The 16,700-nt window shown below is 41.7% G+C and overlaps 1 protein-coding gene across 3 annotated transcripts in view; it reads left to right on the top strand.

Moving 5' to 3' along the window:
• Positions 1-16,700, top strand: part of LOC145425571 (programmed cell death 1 ligand 1-like) — a 36,806-nt gene that overhangs the window by 14,671 nt on the left and 5,435 nt on the right. Inside the window, exon 1 of one of the 3 annotated variants that reach the window (XM_080298702.1) lies at positions 8,664-8,874. The exons of the other annotated variants lie outside the window; for them this stretch is intronic. The gene's annotated coding sequence lies outside the window, so the exon portion shown is untranslated. Of the gene's footprint in view, positions 1-8,663; positions 8,875-16,700 lie in introns of those variants that run through there. 3 annotated transcript variants of the gene reach the window in all.

Raw genomic sequence — 16,700 nt, forward strand, 5'->3', positions numbered from 1 at the left:
AAATTGTGTTCAATAAAATGCTCTTACTTGTATTTCCATCCAGCTCTGAAGCATTGACAGCGGGACCCCTGACAGGTGTAGCACTGACAGATGGAGCTGTTGAAATATTGAGAGAAATATCAAGGTTCTGATCCACAATCCTAAATGTTTTGATTAAATATTTTCTACTTGTTGCAGACCCACATCGATTTAAACATTTACTTTAGCTTTGGATGAAGGATTTATAACAAAGGCTTGCTATTCAGGAAGTGTTGCAGGGTATTGCGCACATTTTAAAGATGTGTAATTAATGAGTTTTTTCCCTCGGAAATACAAATCTTTGATGTTTCCACAAGAAAAAAAAAGATATATTGTTCAGTGTTGCAGCTGTAAAAACTGTTGGGTAGTAAGCATACATACCTGCTGAGGCTGAATAAGTGAGAAGCAAAAGCAACAGTCCCACTAAAGTGTCCATTGTGCTGAATGAAATCAGAATGCTGACAAATGGCTAAATGCTCGATTGACTAGCGTTTTCTTTGAGCTGCTGTTAGGGTGATGAACTGTTACTGAAAATTGACAAGTATATTTCCTCTTTTGCTTTTGGCAATAATTGCCTAGCTTTCACACTGCTTTATACTTTCTTCCTCATTTTATAGTGTGTCCGTTTGAATTAGATGCATTTATTAGATCATATATGCACACACGAATGAATATCAGTACAGTAAGAAGAGTATAAAATTGTGAGTGTCTGTGAATGAATCAATGCAGCTTAACAGTCGCCTCAAAACCCTTTATATTGTAAAATGGCCTGTATTTGTATAGCGCTTTTCTAGTCCCAAAGGACCCCAAAGCGCTTCACACTACATTCAGTCATTCACCCATTCACACACACATTCACACACATTCACACACTGGCGATGGCAAGCTACATTGTAGCCACAGCTGCCCTGGGGCGGACTGACAGATTGCACCGTAAAGGCTCTGCGATAATACAAAGAAACCCCAACAATGCAATGACCCTCTATGAGCAGTTCTGAATTCAATTCTGGATTTAACAGGGAGCCAATGAAGAGAAGACACTGTGGAAAATATGCGCTTTAATCTTCACCCTGATTCTCAGTCGGACTTGCAACAGGTTGTCTTGTCCATGCACATAGATGACTCTTCAGGCCTTGAAATGTTGAAGCTCAAATTCAAATTTTATTTGTCACACACATAATCATACACAGTACAACATGCAGTGAAATGCTCATTGCTGTGCAATGCCCGACCATTAAACTACACTACAGAAATGTTCAAGATTTACAAAATTACAAATTTTACATTTAGAAATTTAGAGAAAATTACAAAAAAAAATTACAGTTAAATAAGAAAGGGTCTAACAGATGTAAACAATAAATTAGGAATTTAACTTAAGAATTAAAGACTAAACTAAGAGTTCGATGTAAATTATAAAGATAAAAAATAGGATGTCCAAATGAACAATTTAAGAAAGAAATTATAAGAAGTGTGCAAATAAACAGAGTGTGTGTGGTGCTGTGATGTATGAGAGTCCAGTCATAGACCTAACTAGTGTTAGAGGCCATTGCTCTAACACTAGTTAGAGTCCACAGTTTGAGCGGCTTAGAATTTCTGAAGAGCACATTAGCTTACTAAAAACAGTAGCTAGCTAATACTGCCAGATGTATTCAAAATCCTGAAATACAACTGGCAGTGAGGAAACAAAAAACAACAACAACAATTCGTTTGTCAATATAATAGCTAATCTGTGAGCTAAAAGGAAAGGGACTAGATGACCTGACTAGATGTCAGAAATAAATTTGATAACTTTTTAACCCTTTAAAACCGGTCAGAGCAGGCACGCTCCGTTTTGCGCAACTTTAAATCCTTGTAGAACTGCAACCACATAAGCTAGCGCAATAATTTTGTAGTTATACTTACATCTTATGCCATCACTTTTATTTATGTAGCAAATACTTAAAACACTTACTAAGATAAAGGGTAACTGACCCAAAACACTTTCTAGTTCATGTAGAGGGAACAATAACCTCAATCTAAATCCTGAACAGTTAATCAGGAACTACAGGTTCATCTTCAGCTTCAGAACCATTTTTGTGCTCAACTGAAAACTCATCATGTGCTTTCATTTTTGATGGCATGCACACACACACACACACACACACACACACACACACACACACACACACACACACACACACACACACACTCTCATGGTGGGTTACGCCAGTGTTTTTGAATACAGGCCCCAAAAGTAGATGCTGAGAGAGGTACTAGCAGTTTCAACAAAAAACAAAAGCAAATATTAAAACTATGAAATACAGCGATACCTATCACAAAGACTAAGACAACTATAGCGAGTACAACAAATGACCTGACAATGAACAGAGGAAGACAGGGGATTAAATACACACGGTCAGAAGAAGTGAGAACACATGAGGAAACAGCTGACTGAAATAAAACATAATGGCTGTGTCCCAATTAAGAGACCGCACGCTTGAAGTACGTGTACTACGTACGGTGTGTACTATAAGTGCGGAAGTGAGAGGCGGAAGTGAGAGGCTTGTGAAATGGGACGGTCTAGCCTTCATCGTGCTGTTCAGGTTACCTAGCAACCATGATACTAACCGCGAGAAACATTACATTGTGTGACATAAATGAAGGAGAAAAGCTGAATTGAGTATTATCAGCTGTGCTGTGTTGTCCGTCACTAACAGTGTGACAGCTGTCAGTGAGTTACTTTAAAACCGGAAGAAGCTTAAATCGAGAAGATAGTCAGGCAGGTTCTGACTGTGTGAAGCGACTGCTCTCAGTTTACAGGTTTGTTTATAACGGCCACGATGGAGATGATTTATGGCATTATTTTATGCCATTGTTTTTGTCCCTCTATTCTGAGCGCATGAGTGCAAGTGTTGCATTTTGAGGAGACAATTATTTTTGAGTGAACAAAATTCATTTCTGCATGCAAATAATGTATTTCAATGTTTGCTATTACACACACAGTAACAGCCCCTCTCACTTAGTTGTTGGCATTTGCTCTGCTTTGTGCTGACAGACATTTGTGGACCTGGTCTCAGTGTGTCCTTCCCGCTCTCAACATCTGTGCTCCCTGCACGCTCAACTCTTTCTGTACACGTTATAAATGCTCCACAAACCAACCAATCATAGATTTGGATGCAAAATTTCTGGTTGGCTGTTTTGGTTTCCAATCAGCTGGCTAGCTACTGAAATGATTTCAAGACGTTTAACTTTTTGTCTGTTTCCAGGTGAGGTTCTGGTGATTGGTTCAAATCTTCCAATCATCGCTGCTCCGGGTGATGATGTCATCTTGCCGTGTCACCTGGAGCCCACGTTCGATGTCCAGGGTCTGATGGTGGAGTGGTCCAAACCCGACCTGAAGCCCGACCCTTCAGATGAGTATGTTCACCTATACAGACATGGAAAGGAGGTCCCCGACATGAAGATGGCCTCGTACTTCAGGAGGACGGAGCTGTTCATGGACGACATGAAACACGGGAACATTTCACTGAAGATCCTGAACGTGTCGGAGGAAGACAACGGCAGATACAGATGTTTCATCCCCAAGCTGCGGAGCAGATTGAAAGCTGCTGTTGTTGAACTTGTAGTCGGTGAGAAGATTTGTTTTGGTGATGTTTGGGGTTGAAAAGTCAAAGACTCTGATTTGTATTTTAAATTTTTTTTTGACTGTTTTGTCTTTTAGATCAAAACTTTGCTAAAACCTCAACAACAGAGACGCCGCTGCAAACTCCAGATCCTCAGGACACGACTCCAACAAATGGTGAGAAAACAGTCTGTTATGTTATGTTATGTTCCCCTAAAAAGGTCCAGGGGATGAGGGGGAAAGTAACAAATGGTGTCAAAGTTGGGGGGGAAAAGGAGACAGGGAGGCAAAATGCTCAACGGGTTTTATTAATGATTCTAATAATAACCGAACTAAAAGAGATGGACAAGCTGCTATCACCTTTTAAAGGAAGAAAACAACAAAACTCAGCTGTTGGTCAATAAACTGAAAAGCAAGTTAAAAAAAAGGTTAGTTACCAACAGGGGCGGTCCTAGCCTGTTTGGTGCCCTGGGTGAACACACCCTCTGCTTATTCTGATATTTTATTGTGAATCCTGTTGTCAGAACCATACTGAATGTAACCAGATAACCAGTTATTTTAGCTTGTGGGGATAGGTTAATTGGAAAATCCAAATTGCCACTAGGTGTGAATGTGTGAATGAATGTGAGCGTGAATGGTTGTCTGTCCCTGTGTGTTGGCCCTGCGACAGACTGGCGACCTGTCCAGGGTGTACCCCGCCTCTCGCCCTATGACAGTTGGGATAGGCTCCAGCGCCCCCCGCGACCCTGAAAAGGATAAGCGGAAGCGAATGGATGGATGGAAATATTTTATGTAGTGTGTGTGTGTGAGAGAGAGAGTATGCAAATGGATAACAAACAGCCAATATAATTCATCATACATTGAGAATAGCAGACAAAGGGGAAATAACACACTGGACTTTGTTTACGCCACCCAGAGAGGAGCTTACAAAGCTTTTCCCCTCCCCCACCTCGGCGCCTCAGACCATATCACTGTCATGCTAATGCCTGCTTACAGACCGCTCGTTAAACACGGGGGCCCCGCAGGGATGTGTGCTGAGCCCCCTCCTCTTCACTCTGCTGACCCATGACTGCACTCCATCATACAGCTCCAACCTCTTCATCAAGTTTGCGGACGACACAACGGTGGTGGGTCTCATTAGCAACAGGGATGAGACCGACTACAGAAGTGAGGTGAGACGCCTGGCCACGTGGTGTGCTGACAACAATCTCTCTCTGAATGTGGAGAAGACGAAGGAGATTGTTGTGGACTTCAGGAGAATGCACACCCAACATGCTCCTCTGACCATTGACGGAGCGTCTGTGGAGAGAGTGAGCAGCACCAAGTTCTTGGGTGTGCACATCACAGAGGATCTCTCCTGGACGTACAACACCACAGCACTGGCCAAGAAATCACAGCAGCGTCTCTTCTTTCTCCGCAAACTAAGAAGAGCAGGAGCACCAGCCCCCATCATGTACACTTTCTACAGAGGCACCATCGAGAGCATCCTGTCGAGCTGCATCACTGTGTGGTTTGGAGCCTGCAATGCGTCCTGTCATAGAACCCTCCAACGCATAGTGAGAGCTGCAGAGAGGATCATTGGTGTCTCTCTCCCCTCCCTCCAGGACATTTACAGCACCCGTCTCACTAAAAAAGCCCTTTGCATAGCGGCTGATCCCACGCACCCAATGCAAAGCTTCTTCAAGCTGCTGCCGTCGGGGAGGAGACTGCGGAGTCTCCAGGCCAGGACCAGCAGACTGAAGGACAGCTTCATCCATCAGGCTGTCAGGAAGCTTAACTCCCTTCTGCCCCCTCTCCCCTCTTCTCCTCCACGGTCTCACTGAACTCTGTCACACACACACAAACACACACACTCTCTGACTCACTCACTGGCCTGCACCAGTTACCAGTCACTTTGTGGAGCATTGGACTGCCATTACCTCATAAGACTTTGTTGCTACACTTTCTCTTACCGTACACTACTAAATCTCCATTTGCACTATTTGCCTATTTGCACTACTCTGCCTGGTTTACACTCAATGTCACTTACCCATTATATTGTATATTGTATAGCTTTCTTGTTATATGTAAAATTGTATTTATTTAAATTTTTACTTTTTAATTATTTTACTTGCATTTTTAATCACTTTTATATTTAAATATATTCAAATGTTCATTTGCTATTTATCTAGGGATTGAGAGTAACGCAATTTCTATTCTCTGTATGTCCTGTACATGTGGCAGAATCGACAAATAAAGTTGACTTTGACTTTGACTTTGACTTTGACAAATCAACGATATACCTCTTCCAATAAATGGCAAATTAATATTGGGCTGAACACAGTCCAAAAGATTCAATAAGCCACATCAGTGTCTACTGTTTACTATCATAGCCAAGTGGCTAACTAAGGTTAACAGAAGTTTTCACTATTCCTACTAATGAATGTTATCTTGTTTCGGGATACATAATACCTGCAGTTATCCAAAGACACATCTTCTTACATTCATCTTTTGCTCGTTTCTCCTCTTCTTTTCTCTACTTTTCTAAACAGACCTGATGGCTTTGATCTTTTCTTGTCCATCTTCCATCAGTAATTTTGCTGTATCAACATCCAACCCCACAACACAAATTAACAGATCTACACCTTAGTGCACAGATTCAGGTTTTTTGGGTTTTTTTTTTAACTGTTCGGGAGACACAGCACGGAGGAGACCATTGTTTGACAATCAGGACGAATAATATAATGCGCTGTTAAGAAAGAAAAAAAAATCTGTGAAACGGCGAAGCCATGAAAGGTGATGCACGTTATAGCGGGGGACCACTGTATCCAGAAATAGATGCACACCTATACGATTTATGGTAAAGTGAGCTGCCTTGTATGTACACTCAACAAAAATATAAACGCAACACCTTTGTTACTGCTCCCATTCCCCATGGGATGGACGTAGAGACCTAAAATTCATTCCAGATACACAATATAACCATCCCTCCCAGTGGTCACAAATCAGTCCAAATGTGTGGTAGTGGGCACATCTGCTATATTGAGATAATCCATCCCACCTCACAGGTGTGCCACATCAGGATGCTGATCTGACATCATGAGTAGTGCACAGGTGTACCTCAGACTGCCCACAACAAAAGGCCACCCTGGAATGTGATGTTGTAGAAAATATAAATAAAAACTGTGATTGTCAAATCACATGAACTCATATTTTATTCATAACAAAACATAGAAAACATCAAGTGTTTAATCTGAGACGCTTCACTGTTTATTAAAAGCCATCAGTTTGAAGCTAATGGCAGCAGTTTGGACGAGAGCAAAAAACTTACTAAAAAACAGCTGGACGGATATTTTGTAACTACCTGGCAGGTTAGTAACATGAAATAAAAAGAGTTTCTTAGAGAGGCAGAGCTTCATCTGTCAGCAAAAACCTGTTTCTACTAATCGTGGAACAACTTCAGAATAAAAGTGCAAAGACTTTGAGTTCTTCACTAATATCTACTGTGTGAGATGTTTTTATCTTTAGGTGGAGGAGGACTGATCACTCCTGCTGCTGCTTTGGGTTTCTTCATCCTGCTGATCCTGGGTAGAGCAGGTGGATACTGACTTGGACAGAGGTCAGTCTCTATCAGAACACTTTCATCAGATCTTACAGTTTCTGTAGTTCCATCTCTACTTTAATGTTATTAAACTTGTGATATTCAGTTGTGTTTTGTTTTCAACAGAGTGACTCGTGCTCACACACCAGAGGAGAGGCATTGATGAAGAGAGCCTCAGCATTTGGAAACCAACAGCTGGACACAGAGTCAGAAGGAGAGATCCTGCAAGCTGCTGAAGAGAAGACCTGAACATTTGTTCTGCTGCAGAAGTTTGGATTTTAGCTTGTATCTCGACACCAGTCACTCATTAGAAGCTGTGAGCTGATGTCAGAGTCAGGAATGAAAGGAAGGACACACAGATCCTGATCTGATCACAAAGACCTCTGATGTTTGTCTTTTGAGGTCAGAAACTCTGCAGCTGACCTGGAGCTACAGGCTGGTTCACCTGAAGACCTCAGAGGCTGAACACACAGAGCTCCAGCTGTGCTGTGTCCTTCCGGTGCAATACCAGAGCAAGACGCTAGAGGTCACTGTTTGATTTCTATGTCAAAACATTAAACACACTGAGACTGACTTGTTCCACACATGAGTGTGAGTCTCTGCTTCCAGCATACAAACATGTCTCTGTGTGACTGCTGCAGTCAGAGTGGGAGTTCTTACTGTGGGTGAAGGTGTTTCAGGCCTGTATAAAAGGATCCAATGATGTCACACACTCGCTTTTAAAGTGTTTTAAAACTAATCTTATGAATGAAATGAAATACATTTTATGAAAGTTTGATAAAGACGAAGACATCAGAGTTCCAAAGTAACCTGATATGTACAATCCCCATACATCGTTCCCTACATGCTGTCAGTACCATCAATGATATAGTTGTAAATAAACGGCTCTGTATAGCATTATTTTGACTTTCAGGTTTATCTGTTGAATTTAGGAAGAGATCAGAGGACAGTTGTGATATGATATTTAAATCTCTATATTTGACTATGTTGACATCACACAGTGCGCTCATCTGCCCTCATTTATCACCAATTACCCTCCAGAGGCGATATAAGCTGGAGGAGAGCAGTGTGGGTGTGGGGGAGGCTTCTGGTGGATTTCCACTGTGCTGGTCAGTGTGTGCTTCTGGTCTAGGTGTGGAAAAGGCCTGCTGTGTGTGTGTGTGTGTGTGTGTGTGTGTGTGTGTGTGTGTGTGTGTGTGTGTGTGTGTGTGTGTGTGTGTGTGACCAACCCCACCATGCGTGGCTTGTTGTGAGTAACTCAACTGAGCAGTGGTTTTTCTTAGGTGACGGCGGCCTCCATTACTTGGTTTGGCCTGCCTGGTTATTGCTTTACCTTTAGAGCTGTTGTGTTTACAGACAGAATGAAATGCAAATGCTACCAAAAACATTTTCAGCTCCTCTTTGGTTTACATCTTACATCATCTGTACTGATCTGATGCAATATGCAATCAAGGTCAGCTGTCTCTGCGTTCGTCATGCTCAGGGTTTATCTGATGAATAGACTGAAGAATGTGCAGCAATAAACATTAGAAACTGATCTGACCGGAATGTCTGGTTTGCAGTAACTTGTTAATCGTTGTCTCAGTTTTTGTTTCCTGCTCGGCTCCAGCAACTCGTTTCACTTGGACAGCGACAGTTTGGATCACTGTGTCGGAGTCTGGGGTCTTTATCTGTGGTAAGTCTTCTTTTTATTTGTTTGCTTTTTCTGGGGGTTTTTTTGTTTGTTGTTGTTTTGTTTTGTTGTTTTTTTCAGTCAGGTGACAAACAAACAAGAACCATATAACAAAACATCAAAATTTGTGATGAAAGACTGGGATTGTTTCTACATGTTCCTGAATGAATTCTGAATAAAGTCAAACTGTCAGCACATACTGACAGGTTCTTTATTGTTTTGTGATTTCTACTTCTTGGGTAAGTCATGTCTCATGACGCAGTTTGTTACTCCCGTCCTGTGTTCCCTCTGTTTAGTATCAAGTCTGTGCCTGTCGTGTGTCTCCTGTTTTATTTTGATAGTCCCTGTCCTGTGTCCAGTGAGTGTTTCATGGGCCACCATTAAACACTTTTCTTTAATGTATTTGCCAAATAAAGATAAAACACAGGGCTGACTGCAGCGGCATGTTTCTTTCTGTCATGACAGCTACATACACACAGACTACTGCTGTTTACAGAGTGGGTGGAGTCAAATCACATGGATTGTTTCGGTTTCTCCTTTGAAAATGACTCTTTAGCACAAACTCAGGAGCCAAGCTGTCTGAAAGTACTAAAGATGAAGCATGTTTACTAAAGTTACTAAACTTATTCTAAAATTAAATTGAGCATTCACCTGTCTGTGTTGAACTGTGACAATCATCAGTTAACACGACTTTTCAGCTGTTTGGGGGCAGAGTCAGTTTGGTCCTCAGAAATAATCCTTAAAGTTTGGAGGTGTTTGGTTAAACTCATCATTGAGTCATCTGGTTTGTTCTGCTCTCTGTCAATCAAAGCTAGAGAGCTCGCTTTTTCTACGTTCAAAAGAAAATATAATTTTGGCTCAAGGGGAGGGAGCACTATGCTAAAGACTTGTGGTTCATGCTGACATTTATGCTCAATGTTATATCACTTATTCCAGTAATGTTGTGTTGGTGTCTCATGGTTATTGTTCCCAGCTTCCAGTTCAGGAGACAGGATTGGATTGGATTGGATTCAGGAGTTTTAAGCCTAATCTTTCAAGATTAGGCTTAAAACTTTCCCTTTTGCTAAAGCTTATAGTTAGGGCTGGACCAGGTGACCCTGAATTGCCCCTTAGTTATGCTGCAATAGACGTAGGCTGCTGGGGGATTCCCATGATGCACTGAGTATTTCTTCTTCAGTCACCTTTCTCACTCACTATGTGTTAATAAACCCTGTGCACGAGAAAATGCTAACTTCCTGTTTTAAGACCAAATGTAGAGTTTTACATTTCCGGTAGCTTTATTTTGCGGTCAATCGCTACTGCAAAGGTGGACTCCAAAATCATGTCCAAAATACAAAAACGGAAAGATCGCATTAAGTTACAAAGAGCAGAAGGTGGGAACACTCACCATTGCTGTGTCATAAAAAAAAATCAAATGATTGATTTTGATATTTGAAGAGTGTAGATTGTTTACATCACTCAACAGAAGCAGAACTGCATCACAGAATCAGAAGCACATCTCTGTATAGTGTCTGTGAAGGTTCTCAGTCATCCAGGTCATCGTAGTCAAAGGAGCTTGCAAAGAAAAGCGTCTGGACTTCTTTAAGTTGCTTGAAGACGTTTCACCTCTCATCCGAGAAGCTTCTTCAGTTCTAAGGTCAAATGGTGGAGAGTCCCACTTCACAAGCGCATGGCACAACACAGAAGAGCCACCTCCACGGGACAAGACTCAGCAGTCCATCTGCATCTTAAGGATAAAGGACACTCTTTCGAGGATGCCAATGTTCACATTTTGGACAGAGAGGACAGATGGTTTGAAAGAGGAGTGAAAGAAGCCATCTATGTCCACTGTGAGCGACCATCTTTGAACAGGGTTTACGACACCAACTCTCTGCCATCTATAATCCAGTTCTGAGATCCCTTCCCAGACGCCTTAACGCCCACTCACATCCTGGGTCATCTGATCTCAGGAATTCGCATCATAAGGTGGGGCCAGGTTTCACAATGAACACACCCGAAACTCTGGCTGATTGGGACCCACACCCAGTTTCACACCTTGGCTCAGGCGATTAGAGGATCATCAGGGGGTCCTTTGTCCCTCTGTGGGGGGATACTCCCACTAGGTTTATATCTGGGACTCTCCACCATTTGACCTTAGAACTGAAGAAGCTTCTCGGATGAGAGGTGAAACGTCTTCAAGCAACTAAAAGAAGTCCAGACGCTTTTCTTTGCAAGCTCCTTTGACCATCTCTGTATAGTGACAGTTCTTATGATTTAAACAGGCAAATGTTCAGGATTCAAACTACAGGTGAACATTAGTGAAAGCCAGATGTTTCCCCCGTAAAGTCGATATCAGCTAGAAATTTCAAGTACACACCTACACAGCATCAACAAACCGTGAATAAAAAGCCACAGGATATAAAAAAAATAATAATGAATGATTGCTGGTAAGTGTCTCTATATATTAGTATTTATGAAGGGTATGTTGTGATTTACCTTCAAGATTATACTGAGAAATGTAAAATTTGAATCCTTTCTCTCTTTTGCTCTGAGGCGCAGGACAAAAAATATTGACAAATAGATTAACCTCATGTACAGATATATCCGGTAAATGCCCAAGTCATCATGAGAAATGTAAATCGCCGTTTGATTCATCCATTTAGTTGACTTGTTTTCGAAAACCCGACTGTAAACAAGGCGTGAATATCACACCAGGCCCAGGCTCTTCCAGCAGCCACCAGGCCCAGGCTCTTCCAGCAGCCACCAGGCCCAGGATCCTGCAGCAGCCACCAGGCCCAGGCTCTTCCAGCAGCCACTAGGCCCAGGATCCTCCTGCTCCACCAGGCCCAGGATCCTGCAGCAGCCACCAGGCCCAGGCTATTCCAGCAGCCACCAGGCCCAGGCTCTTCCAGCAGCCACCAGGCCCAGGATCCTGCAGCAGCCACCAGGCCCAGGCTCTTCCAGCAGCCACTAGGCCCAGGATCCTCCTGCTCCACCAGGCCCAGGATCCTGCAGCAGCCACCAGGCCCAGGCTCTTCCAGCAGCCACTAGGCCCAGGATCCTCCTGCTCCACCAGGCCCAGGCTCTTCCAGCAGCCACCAGGCCCAGGCTCTTCCAGCAGCCACCAGGCCCAGGCTCTTCCAGCAGCCACCAGGCCCAGGCTCCTGCAGCAGCCACAGGCCCAGGCTCCTGCAGCAGCCACCAGGCCCAGGCTCCTGCAGCAGCCACCAGGCCCAGGCTCTTCCAGCAGCCACTAGGCCCAGGATCCTCCTGCTCCACCAGGCCCAGGATCCTGCAGCAGCCACCAGGCCCAGGCTCTTCCAGCAGCCACTAGGCCCAGGATCCTCCTGCTCCACCAGGCCCAGGATCCTGCAGCAGCCACCAGGCCCAGGCTATTCCAGCAGCCACCAGGCCCAGGCTCTTCCAGCAGCCACCAGGCCCAGGATCCTGCAGCAGCCACCAGGCCCAGGCTCTTCCAGCAGCCACTAGGCCCAGGATCCTCCTGCTCCACCAGGCCCAGGATCCTGCAGCAGCCACCAGGCCCAGGCTCTTCCAGCAGCCACTAGGCCCAGGATCCTCCTGCTCCACCAGGCCCAGGCTCTTCCAGCAGCCACCAGGCCCAGGCTCTTCCAGCAGCCACCAGGCCCAGGCTCTTCCAGCAGCCACCAGGCCCAGGCTCCTGCAGCAGCCACAGGCCCAGGCTCCTGCAGCAGCCACCAGGCCCAGGCTCCTGCAGCAGCCACCAGGCCCAGGCTCTTCCAGCAGCCACTAGGCCCAGGATCCTCCTGCTCCACCAGGCCCAGGATCCTGCAGCAGCCACCAGGCCCAGGCTATTCCAGCAGCCACCAGGCCCAGGCTCTTCCAGCAGCCACTAGGCCCAGGATCCTCCTGCTCCACCAGGCCCAGGCTCTTCCAGCAGCCACTAGGCCCAGGATCCTCCTGCTCCACCAGGCCCAGGAGCGTTAAGATGCCGCCTAAGAGGAGCAACGTTAATGAGGAGGAACTGGAGGACATAAAGAAATCCCTAAACTTTATGTCTGAAGAAATAACAACAATTTCAAAACAACAAAAACTGATACTCAATTTAATGGATGATATTAAAGAACTAAGAAGGCAGAGCGAGGAAAAGGACAAGAAGATTGCTATGCTGGAAGGACGGGTGTCAGATCTGGAACTATATTCAAGAGTAAATGATGTGATAGTGACAGGACTGGAAACCAAGCATCAGACATACGCACGGGTAGCAGCATCAGAGAGAGGGGAGCCACCCGAGCAAGAGCTACGCTCTTTGGAAGAGCAGGTAATGGCCTTCTTTAAAAGCAAAGGTATAGAAATGGACAGTAAAAATATTGAGGGATGCCATCCTCTTCCGAGAAAAAATCAAATACCTGCCATTATCATTCGTTTTGTTAATAGAAAACAGAAAAAAGAACTGCTCAAGCAAGGAAGAAAGCTAAAAGGTACAAATGTTTATTTAAATGAACACCTAATCAAGAAAAATGCAGACATTGCAAGACAAGCAAGAATATTAAGAAAACAGAAGAAAATACAGTCAACTTGGACGTCAGACTGTAAAATATTCATTAAGTTAAATGGAACACCAGAGCAGGCTAAGGTTCTAGTCATCAAAGAGATGACTGAACTAGAAAAATATAACCGATAAATGCAAAGCAGTGCTAAATATGATGTGACCGTCCAAGTGCACAACCAACGCAGATGTCTGACAATTTTCAACTAACAACTCATATAGATATTGAAAATAAGACATTGATGTATGACAGCAACATAGATCCTGATTGTAATTTCTTTAACAATAAGACAAATGAATGCAATTATTATACAAATGAGCAACTTAAAAAGGAATTCAAGGTAGAACAGGGTATAACAATGGTTCACTTTAATAGTCGAAGCTTATATGCAAACTTTCAATCCATCAAAGACTACATAACACAGTTTGAACAGCCATTCAATGTGATAGCCATATCGGAGACCTGGATAACTCCTGGAAAAGAAGAAGACTTTAAAATAAATGGATATGAATTCCTTCATGTAGACAGGATCAACAAGAAAGGAGGTGGGGTGGCACTTTACATTGATAAAAACCTAAAGTACAAAAGAATGGGAAGAATGACAACTGTTATTGATGGAGTGATGGAATGTTTATCAGTGGAAATAAGTATAGAAAAAAGGAAAAACCTAATTGTCAGTTGTATATATAGAACACCAGGATCTAAGATTGAGATATTTAAGGATAATATGGAGGACTTATTTACAAATATAAATCAGAAAAGAATGTTTATTTGTGGGGACTTTAATATTGACTTATTGAATCCAAATCATAATAAGAGTACAGAAGAATTTATTGATTCCATGTACAGCATAGGTTTATTTCCACTGATAACAAGACCGACCAGAATAACATCTCATTGTGCAACTCTATTAGATAATATATTTACAAATATAATAGAAGGAAAGATAAAAAGTGGGCTGTTAATCAATGATATAAGTGACCATTTACCAGTCTTTGCATCGTATAATTGCCATTATAAAGTGAACAACGATGGACATAAGATTATTTACAAAAGAATAAGAACAGAGAAGACCTTAAATTGTCTTAGAAATGAACTTTTAAAGCAAGATTGGAATATTGTGTATGAACAAACAGAAGTTAATAAAGCTTACGAAGGATTTTTAAGAACATTTAACACATTACTTGATAAAAACTGCCCAGTAATTGAAATCAATAGGAAACACAACTATGCAGGAAGACCATGGATGACAAAAGGACTACAAAATGCCAGCAAAAAAAAGAATACCTTATATCGAGAATTCATAAAAAAGAGAACAATAGAAACTGAAATGAAGTATAAAACTTACAAAAATAAATTAACTAATATAATGAGATCCTGTAAAAGAGAGTATTACATTAAAAGGTTAGAACACAATAAAGATAACACAAGAGATATATGGAATGTATTAAACAGAATAATCAAAAATGAATCAAGGAATAATGATTACCCTGGGTACTTTATAGAAGGGACAAGAAGTATTAATAACATGGAGGAGATAGTAAAAGGCTTTAATGAATTCTTCGTAAACATAGGGCCAAAACTGGCAGAAGAAATAAAGGTTGATGGAATAGAAAGGGACACTGGTGAAAATATTGAAAGGAATAGTAGCTCAATGTTTTTAAGAGCAGTGGAAGAGAAAGAGATTTATGACATGGTTAGAGGACTTAAGAACAAAACCAGTACAGACTGGAATGATATTGATATGGTAACGGTAAAGACAGTTATTGATGGTATCGTAAAACCATTAAAATATATATTCAACTTGTCGTTTCAAAAAGGAGTTTTTCCACAAAAAATGAAAGTTGCTAAAGTTATTCCCATTTACAAAATCGGTGAAAGACATAATTTTACAAACTATAGACCAGTGTCAATACTCTCCCAGTTCTCTAAGATACTGGAAAAACTCTTCATAAAAAGATTTGACAGTTTTGTGGAAAAATATGAATTAATGACAGATAGTCAGTATGGGTTCAGAAACAACAGATCAACAGCTTTGGCACTGATAGATTTAATGGAAAAGATAACGGAATGTATGGATAATAAGAGGTATGCGCTCGGAGTTTTCTTAGATCTAAAGAAGGCGTTTGATACTGTTAATCATGAAATTCTATTAAAAAAAACTGGAAAAGTACGGGTTTAGGGGAGTGGTTTTGGAATGGTTAAAAAGCTATGTAGGGAATAGGCAACAATATGTACAAATAAATGAATATAAATCTAATTTGATGGATATAGCTTGTGGAGTACCTCAAGGTTCAGTACTGGGTCCAAAAATGTTTATTATGTACTTAAATGATATCTGCAGAGTATCGGAGATTTTAAAGTTTGTAATATTTGCAGATGACACAAATATACTGTGTGCAGGTGGGGAATTGCCACAGGTTTTGGAAATGATCACACAGGAATTAACGATATTAAAGAAGTGGTTTGATATAAATAAATTATCATTGAATCTCGATAAAACCAAATTTATGTTGTTTGGAAACCAAAAGAAAAACATCGAAGTAGAAATATGTGTTGACAATGTATATTTAGAAAGAGTAAATGAAATAAAATTTCTTGGGGTGGTCATTGACCACAAGCTCTGTTGGAAGCCACACATTACTTATGTTCGGGGGAAATTGGCACGGGGCATTGCCGTCCTGGGAAAAGCAAAGCATATGTTGGATCAGAAAGCACTGCACATTTTATACTGTGCTTTACTACTGCCATATATGAACTACTGTGTAGAGGTCTGGGGAAACACATACAAAAGTAACACACAAACAATAACTATAATACAGAAAAGGGCCATTAGATTAATAAATAATGTAGGGTACAGGGACCATACAAATGCACTCTTTGTCAAAATGCAAGCTATTAAATTCCAAGACTTGGTGAAGCTTAAAACAGCGCAAATAATGTATAAAGTCAGAAATAAATTGCTTCCCAAAGAAATCTGTAAATTGTTCATAGAAAGAGAAGGTGGGTATAACTTAAGAGGGAAATGGAATTTAAAAATACAAAGTGCTAGAACAACTTTAAGAACTATGTCAATCTCAATTGCAGGAGTTAAATTATGGAACAGTCTAACAGAAGAAATAAAAGACAGTCAAAACATAAAACAGTTTAAAGTAAAATATAAAAACCTAATTTTAAATAAGTATAAGAATGAAGAAAACGGGGTTAACCCAGGACGGTAATGTTGCTGGTAATGGTGTTGCAGTTCTTTTTTGGTTGTTTTTTTGTTTTGTTTTGGTTTGTTGTTTTTCCATAACTTGTGTATCTGCAAATATACACATT

This window comes from Astatotilapia calliptera, chromosome 3, assembly GCF_964374335.1.
Source record: "Astatotilapia calliptera chromosome 3, fAstCal68.1, whole genome shotgun sequence".
In the NCBI taxonomy this organism is placed as follows: domain Eukaryota; kingdom Metazoa; phylum Chordata; class Actinopteri; order Cichliformes; family Cichlidae; genus Astatotilapia; species Astatotilapia calliptera.